Raw genomic sequence first — 8758 nt, forward strand, 5'->3', positions numbered from 1 at the left:
TCGCTTTCAGGGCACCTCCCACTGTCCCGAGCTCCTCATTTTGTTATCTCCTAAAAGAAATTAGACCAGGATCAGGATGATATTTCTCTCCTACACCCTCTCATCCACAGCTTCAATAAGATCCCTCCTCCTTTGATTATTTGTGTACATATTTTAACTTGTTCTCTTGTTCCCTCTCCATTTTTTTTTTCTTATTTGCTGCCCCCTCCCCAGCCTCATGGACACGCACTGTTGCATTTAAGACCCGTGAAAACAAGGACCGTTGACTTCATTTTTGTATCCATCTGAATGTCTTGAGAATAGCAGATACACCAGGGGCGCCCGGGTGGCTCAGTCGGTTCAGCGTCCGACTTTGGGCTCAGGTCACGATCTCGCGGTTCGTGAGTTTGAGCCCCACGTCGGGCTCTGTGCTGACAGCTGGGAGCCTGGAGCCTGCTTCGGATTCTGTGTCTCCTTCTGTCTCTTCCCCTCCCCCATGCACGCTCTCTCTCAAAAATAAACGTAAAAAAAGAGAAGAATAGATACACCGTAAGTATTCATTAAATTGGATGGATTTGCTATACCATTTCTTAAAGTACTTCCTTTATAGCCAAAAGCTCCGTGTCTGTATATTAAAGATTTTGCAACCCTTTCCCTCGCACATAAACATATCCAGAAGCTAATAAGCCAAAGACATGGTTATTAATATCGAGAGTCAAGGATGACTCATGAGGCTCCTCCAACAATCAAGGATGAAAATCTAAGGGGTTGGAGGACAAGTACTTAATTCAGCTCGACACTCATGAGCGGAACAGCCGTCCCCTGCCTGTCTTGCAGCGTGCATAGTAGATTAGATTAGGGTCCTATCCTTTCACACTTCATAGTTCTCAAACAAACCTTTTCCGTCCCGTAATGCGATTTTCATTCAGCCACCTTCTTTGTTAAATTTAAAGCCTGCGAGTTTGGGGACTGTCTGTATCGTTCACCAGTGGCCCAAGCGTCCCTTCCAAATGAAGGCCATCACAGTTGTCCCATGTTGCCAGTCGTGCGTTAGCATCAGCAGGGCGCATTCTGCACATTTATGACTTCAGAGGAACAAGATGGGTAACCTCTGTTCTCTCTGCTCTTACCTGTTGGAATGTGTGCTTACGTAACTGGCGAATGAATGAATAGACTATGGGGAAAACCCACTTGTTACCCTGTAAGGATTTCTGTTCTAGAGGAAGTGGTGCAGGTGGGGAAAGAAAACAATATAAAATGGTGGTTAAGTAAGCACCGAGCTGGGATAAAAATGAGAGCTCCTCCAAGTTGAGGCTCTACTCTTCCTAATTATGATTACCCAAGCTAGTGTGTGTGCGTGTGCGTGTGCGTGTGCGTGTGCGTGTGCACAGTGATTTCAGCAGTTACCGCATTTCCTGTCTATCTGGATGAATCATGTATTTCTTTTCTCTTTTCTCTGCTCCAGGTTTGCCAAAATTTGCCAACCATGTAGGACGGTCTCTGACGAATGACTTCAATCTGAATATCCAGAAATTGTCTGATTTGCAGTCTGCTTGGAATCAACTGCTTTATTGGAAGGGAGTGAGCAACTACATTATTGAGAAAAAACCATTTTAATTCGGTTATGTGTCTTTTTTTTTTTTAATCTCATTTTTGCTTTCCTAAATTGTAATCTGCTCAGGAAGATAATATCAATTCGTCTTTACTTTGCCAATGCTAGCAGTTGAAAGGGAACTGGCTGGGAAATGTGATAGAGAACCAACCACGTGGGTAGATGGTCCCCTCTTATTCCCTGAGGCATTGTTTTCATACATGAATTTTCATCTAGAGAATTCCATGAGGCGCTTTTAACAATGCAAATTCCTGGGCCTGCCTACAAACCCCTATCCCTTGCTGAACTGTTTAATTAATACCAACTTGAAAGTAAATATGGGGTGCCTGGGTGGCTCGGTCATTTAGCATCCGACTTCAGCTCAGGTCATGATTTCACGGCTCATGAGTTCGAGCCCCGTGTCGGGCTCCGTGCTCACAACTCAGAGCCTGGAATCTGCTTTGGGTTCTGTGTCTCCCTGTCTCTCTCCCTCTGCCCCTTCCCTGCTTACTCTCTCTCTCTTTTTTCTCTTTCTCTCGAATAAATAAATAACAAAGTAAATAAATTGCAGTTTGCACATAAAATACAGTGAAGAAAAAGTTCATTCTCCCCAGGGAGTAGCTTCATGGGAGTTGGTGACAGTAGATGAGGGTTCGTGGAAAATGGGCAGGAGAGAGCCTCTCTTTGGGAAAGCACCTTCTTCTTTTGAACCATTTCCTTGCCAAGGTTGCAACCTTCTTGGAGTTCATGATCGCCTTTCACTCATGTGCTATTAAAAATAGAAGAGAAGAAGATCTTTAAGGGTCAAAAAAAAAAAAAGGCAAAACACTTGAGTGCCTTGACACGCATAAACACGGTACAATTGTACAGCCAGCGAAAGAGTTGGACAGGACGCTCCCTGTCATTGCTCTCACATGGTGCCTGTTCTCGAAGTAAATGTGGCCTGCGATTCAGATTTGTTCTGCATGCTGTTCTCCAGCTAGGCAGTTCTTTTTTTCAAAAAATTTTTAATGTTTTATTATTTATTTTTGAGAGTGAGAGAGACAGGACACCAGTGGGGAAGGGACAGAGAGAGACAGAGGGAGACACAGAATCCGAAGCAGGCTCTAGGCTCTGAGCTGTCAGCACAGAGCCCGATGCGGGGCTCAAACTCACCAACCGTGAGCTCATGACCTGAGCCAAAGTCGGACTCAAGCGACTGAGCCACCCAGGCGCCCTGAGAGCCTGCTGTTTTGATGCTCTGTCAGGAAAGCACACCTTGAGAATTGCTTATGTTGCCTGTCTTCTGTGTTGTGCACGGTTTTATAGAGGGTCACTATGTTTACATGATAATACCTTTCAAAGTTAGATGCAGCAATAAAAATGATTGTTTACAAGTATGTCAGACTTTATTGTGTCGGGGACGTTTCCTCCCCAATTATTTAAGCTTCCTATCACTGCAGTGACACGTTGCCGCAGAGTTGATGACCTAAGACAAAATAAGTGTATTATCTTACAGTTCTGAAGGTCCGATGGCCCCAAAATGAGACTTAGGAGTGTCCCATCAAGACGTCAGCGGGCTGCGTTCCTTCTGGACCCTCCAGAGAAGACCCCATTTCCTCGCTCTTCCAGATTCTGGAAGCTGCCTCCATTCCTTGACCCTCGGGCCCTACCTCCTTCTTCAAAACACATCCCTCTGCTTCTGCTGTCACGCCCCCTTTTCCGACTTTTGACCCCTTGCCTCTTTCCGATGAGGATTTTTGTGATTATGTTGGGCCCGCTCAGATAATCCAGGGTAGTCTCTCCATTTTAAGACCTGTAACTTAATCCCGTCTGCAAAGCCCCTTTGCACAGATTCTGAGTGTGGTTTCTACTGAATGCATATCGCTTCGGCAATGCAAAGTTGAAAAATCATAAGAACCATTGTCGGTCAGCGACCATCTGTATATATATCCATAGGTATCTAGACGCAGATCTGTGTAGATCTACATCTATCTATCCATCCATTCATCCATCGTACATCCTGTTCTGTTTCTCTGGATAACCCCAACAAATTCAGCAGGAATAATATCCGCCATTTTACAGTAAGCTTAGAGAGCTTTGATAACCTTCCCAAGCACAAGGAGGGCACGTAGGGGGCCTAGGAGTCACGCCGAGGTCTGTGTGACCCCTCGGCCCTTGCCCTGCCTGTTACTGACTGCTGCTGGAAGCATTACAGGTGAACGGCCTGGCACCCCGAAGGTTAAATATTGCCCTAGTCACTCTCTCCAGAAATGCTAACTCGGGAAAAAGTGTCCCGGGGGTCAAGAGGTTAAATGACCAGAGCCAACCTGTGACCTTTCCCTCTTTCTCGTACCTCAAGATTCTCAAATCTCAGAGGGATGACTCGACCCAGATGCCACAGGAGAGAGAGGTCACGTGGCACCGTCGCGTCTGCTGGAGGCCCTCTGCTCGTGTCAGCTTCCATAGCTGTCGGCTCATGGGAAGACCAGCCATTTTGACGGAACCTGTACGACGTGCGAGACGTTGTACCCTCCTTCTCTATAATCTCTACCGCAGTCCTGCCAAGGTTGACTTCATATTGTAGCTGCCGTGACCAGACAACAGTTAACGACTAATATGGACCGGGTGGCTCTCCGTTATCTTTTAACCAAGCCATTGGCCTCCAAGCTTGCCCACTTAATTGCCTTAGACTGGGGAGGGACATATCCCTTCCCTTCCGCACCACGAGTGAAGGTGAGAGTTACACAACCATGGGTGGTGGGGAGAGCTGGGACATGTAGGGGAGCATGTGGATGCCCCGCGGGCTCTCGCAAACTCCACCACAACCACGTTTTAAAGGTGAGGAAGGCAGACCTCAGAATGCGAGCGTCGTGCCGTCCCACAACTCATGATCGCTGAAGCCCGGGTTCCGCTCAGGTCTTGGAGACTCCAGTGTCATTTCCCCTCAATGCTTCTCCAGGCAGGGTCGGTGGTTACTTCAAAGCAACTCAGATGCAAAACGATCTGCCTGTGCCGCAGGGGATGCCAACCACCCCCCTCCTCCCCGAAAGGAATCCCACTACTGCTCATGCAACACGGCGGAGCAGACACCTGCTACCTTGGCATACTTTGCCTCGATGCCACACTTCCCTACCAGGCCCCGATGAAGGTCTGATCACATATTAAAAAAAAAAAAACGCAAAAAAACCCCTGTCCCACTGTGATGGCTGTACCCCTCCATCTGTCCCATGCTGGGTGAAATGGGCTACAGCTGCAAGCAGCACCTGCCAGGGATCCAGACCCGGTGGGTACCTAGGGGGTGGGGAGCGATTTAGCAGGTGGATACTACAAGCTGGCAAAATTTTTCTTACCCTTTGGGAGCCTTAAAAGAAATGAGAACAAAGGAAATGAAATGCAGGAGTGGGAGGTGGGCGGGGGGGGGGGGGGGGGGGAGGAGACCAAGGCTGGTGCCTCTGGACTTTTATTTTCAATGCAGAAGGCCATCTTGCATTTGCATTGTGGAGAGGGAAGGTGACCCATCCTCCACCCCAAAGCAGATTCAAATGGCACACTTCCCTGTGGGTGACACTCGGGTTGAATCTACAAGGGCTCTGCTGTGGGCAAGGGGAGAGAGCTGAATCTCAGTGCCAGCGGCCTCACCAGCTTCTTCTTCTCTTTCTCCTCCTTTTTGGTGAAAGGAAAAATCAAGAACCACATCCTAGAGCGGCCCACCTTCCCCGATGCTAGGTATATAGTAACAGCTTCTCCGAAAACAGGCCTAAGGCCATGCCTTGTGGTTCTCTCTCAAGGGGAGGGGACTATCACTGAACTGTCATGGAGAACACCAAGCAAGAGAAAGTGAGCTTAAACAGTGGCATGAGGAAGGATTCACTTTCATGAAATGAATAATCTGATTTTATCTATTTTGGAAGTGATTCACCATCATTTTTTTTTTAAACAAAAAATGAGAACATTCAAATAAATGAGAGAAGAAGTTACCCATAATCCCTCAACTCAGAGACGGCCACTGCCAACATCTTGGTGTTTATCCAAGAAACCCGTCTCGGTTGCAAGGTTGATGAGATACGAAAACAAGCCACCCGGTGAGAAGGACTTTGGGCATGGAAACAGCCGCCATCTGGGGTCAAACGTGCTGCCATTGTCCTGTTGGAGGCAGAGGGCTCCGGCAGATGTCAGGCCCAGCCCCCTGCTATGATTTAGTGAGAGGGCAGCCATCAGCTGTCACCCTGTAGGAAAGTCATCTCATAGCCACCCCCAGTGTGGAGTTCAAGATGGCCACACAACAAAAGTTAGTTTTAAAGGCCCTTTATCAAAAAGGAAGCGGGACACAAACTAAAATTAGTGTATCCAGTTTATCCATGTGTTCTCCTTTCCTCCCTCCCTCCCCCTTCCCCTTCCTCCCTCCCCCTTCCTCCCTTCCCCTTCCTCTCTCCCTCTTCCCCCACTCCCTTTTTTCCTTCTTTCTCTTCCTCTTCCTTCCCCCCTCTCCTTCCTCCTTTCCTTCTTTCCTTCCTCCCTCTGTTCCTTTCCTTCTTTCCTCCTCCCTCCCTTCCTTCCTTCCTTCCTCCCTCCCTCTCCTTCCTTCCTTCTTTCCTTCCTCCTCCCTCCTCCTTCCTTCCTTCCTTCCTTCCTTCTTCCTTCCTTCCTTCTTCCCTCCCTCCCTCTCCTTCCTTCCTTCTTTCCTTCCTTCCTCCCTCCCTTTCCTTCCTCCTCCCTCCTTCCCTCTCCTTCCTTCCTTCCTTGCTCCCTCCCTCCCTCTCCTTCCTTCCTTCCTTCCTTGCTTCCTTCCTTCCTTCCTCCTTCCCTCTCTCCCTTCCTTCCTTCTTCCCTCCCTCCCTCTCCTTCCTTCCTTCCTTTCTGCCTTCCTCCCTCCTTCCCTTCCTTCCTTCCTTCCTTCCTTCCTTCCTTCCTTCCTTCTTCTCCCTCTCTTCCTCCCTCCCTCCTTCCTTTCTTTCTTCCTTATTTCCTTCCTTCTTCCCTCCCTCTCCTTCCTTCCTTCCTTCCTTCCTTCCTTCCTTCCTTCTTTCCTTCTTCCCTCCCTCCCTCCCTTCCTTCCTTCTTCCCTCCTTCCCTCTCCTTCCTTCCTTCCTTCCTTCCTTCCTTCCTTCCTTCTTTCCTTCCTTCCTTCTTCCCTCCCTCCCTCTCCTTCCTTCCTTCCTTCCTTCCTCCCTTTCCTTCCTTCTCCCTCCCTCCCTTCCCTCTCCTTCCTTCCTTCCTTCCTTCCTTCCTTCCTTCCTTCTTTCCTTCCTTCCTTCTTCCCTCCCTCCATCTCCTTCCTTCCTTCCTTCCTTCCTTCCTTCCTTCCTTCCTTCCTCCCTTTCCTTCCTTCTCCTTCCTTCCTTCCTTCCTTCCTTCCTTCCTTCCTTCCTTTGTTCCTTCTTTCCTTCCTTCCTTCTTCCTCCCTCCCTCCCTTGCCTTCCTCTCCCTCCTTCCCGCTCCTTCCTCTCCTTCTTCCGTGTCCTTCCTTCCTCCCTTCCTTCCTGGCGCCCCCCGCCCTCCCCTGGCTGCTGTCCGGCCTTTGTTCCTTCGGTCCTGCCTCTGGCTCCCCCCATCTCCTTCCTTCCTTCCTTCCTTCCTTCCTTCCTTCCTTTCTTCCTTCCTTCTTTCCTTCCTTCCTTCCTCCCTCCATCCCTTTCCTTCCTTCTCCCTCCCCTTCCTTCCTTCCTTCCTTCCTTCCTTCCTTCCTTCCTTCTTTTTTTTTTTTTCCAACTCTTAGCCCCTGTGTTAGTTCTGAGCTCCATGCAGCTCAGGGCTCACTGTCCAATGAGTGACGTAGCCAGACATGTGGTGACACCAGTATGAAGAGCAATAAGACAGAAGTGACTCGAGGTGGCCCCAGAGGCCTAAAGAAGGTATGGAGTTCCTACCTCTGCCTGGATTACAGACAGTCAGACAGACAGAAAAGCTTCCCTGGTGTCCTCTGTACTCCATTGCACAGCATCCTGCCCGCTGGCGGAGAGCTGGTGACCATCTTTCCTCACGACTACAAGCTCCGGGAGGGCAGAGACCACTTTTATCCCCAGGGCCCGGGCAGTGCCAGTTGCAAACATTGTCCAGACAGATGCAGTGAAAGAATGTACGCGCCGCGCTGAAGGGTGTTTGTGGTGACATCTGTTGTCTTGTTCTGCCTCTTATCCCTTCTTCCCCTCTTTCAGTGACGCCGCCCTCAGTCTGTGGGTTTGGGGAAGGCTGTGATCTCATACCCACGTCGCAGACCGTGGGGAGCACGGAGGCACGGGGCACAGCTTGGCCGATCAGATTCTCTTGTCTCCCGGGGACAGGGACGAGCTGGCCTCAGCCAGGGCTGCACTCAACCTGCTGCCAGCCCCCCCACGGCCTGGTTGTCCAGCTCCTTCTGGAAGTCTCTGAAGAATCGGTGTCTTTCCAAAAGATCCTTCCTCCCAACTGCTGTCAGTCGGAATACATTTATCCTGCCTGCTAGAAAAACACATCTAATGCCCGCTTTCTCTCCTTTAAAGTTTTTAATTGAGGTGAAAGTCACGCGACATAAAATGAGCCGTTTGAAAGTTCAGAATTCAGCGGCATTTAGCGCAGTCGCAGTGTTGTGCGGCCCCCACCTCGATCAAGCTCCAGAAGAGTTTCAACGTCCCTCGAGGAGTCAGTCTCCATGACCCGTCCCCCAGGCCCTGGCAACTGCTAGTCTGCTTTCTGTCTATGGATTTACTCCTTCTGGATATTTCATGTAAATCGAATCGTACAATACACGGCGTTTTGTGTCTGGTTTCTTTCACGTCGCGTGATGTTTTTAAGGTTTGTCTACACCATAGCAGGTATCGGTACTCCTGATTATTCAGTACAGCTGAATAATATTCCCTTGTAAGCATGCATCACTTCTGTTCCTCCATTCATTCACTGATAAGCATTTGACCCGTTTCCGCCTTCTGACTATTGTGCAGCCTTCTGACATACTCGTGAAGAAGGGGCATGAGTTTGGAAGGGGAGGAAAATGGGAAGGGACATTTGAAGACCAGGGAGGCACTTACTTGAAGGGAGAAATTTTCCTAGCTGGCCTGTGCCCATTCTAATCATCCAGGCGATAGTCCGGTCCTCCACACAACGGCTACATACGGTGATCTTTTTCAAAGGTACATCAGATCACTTCACTTTCCTGCTGAAGACACTCTATCCCACAGTACATTCCCCTCTGCTCACTATGCCATGGCCACGGCACTGCTCTCCTTTCTG

The 8758-nt window shown here is 49.3% G+C and overlaps 2 long non-coding RNA genes across 2 annotated transcripts; both read left to right on the forward strand.

Moving 5' to 3' along the window:
- The first annotated feature begins 454 nt into the window (after positions 1-454).
- On the forward strand, positions 455-1602 carry LOC115506552. Its single transcript, XR_003966417.1, has 2 exons — positions 455-1083; positions 1445-1602. It is a non-coding gene; the product is annotated as an uncharacterized LOC115506552 (long non-coding RNA).
- Positions 1603-2720: 1118 nt separating this feature from the next.
- Positions 2721-8265, forward strand: LOC115506391. The gene is made up of 3 exons (XR_003966359.1): positions 2721-4285; positions 7269-7404; positions 7708-8265. It is a non-coding gene; the product is annotated as an uncharacterized LOC115506391 (long non-coding RNA).
- Positions 8266-8758: the final 493 nt, after the last annotated feature.

The sequence above is a fragment of the Lynx canadensis genome, chromosome F2 (assembly GCF_007474595.2).
Source record: "Lynx canadensis isolate LIC74 chromosome F2, mLynCan4.pri.v2, whole genome shotgun sequence".
Classification (NCBI taxonomy): Eukaryota; Metazoa; Chordata; class Mammalia; order Carnivora; family Felidae; genus Lynx; species Lynx canadensis.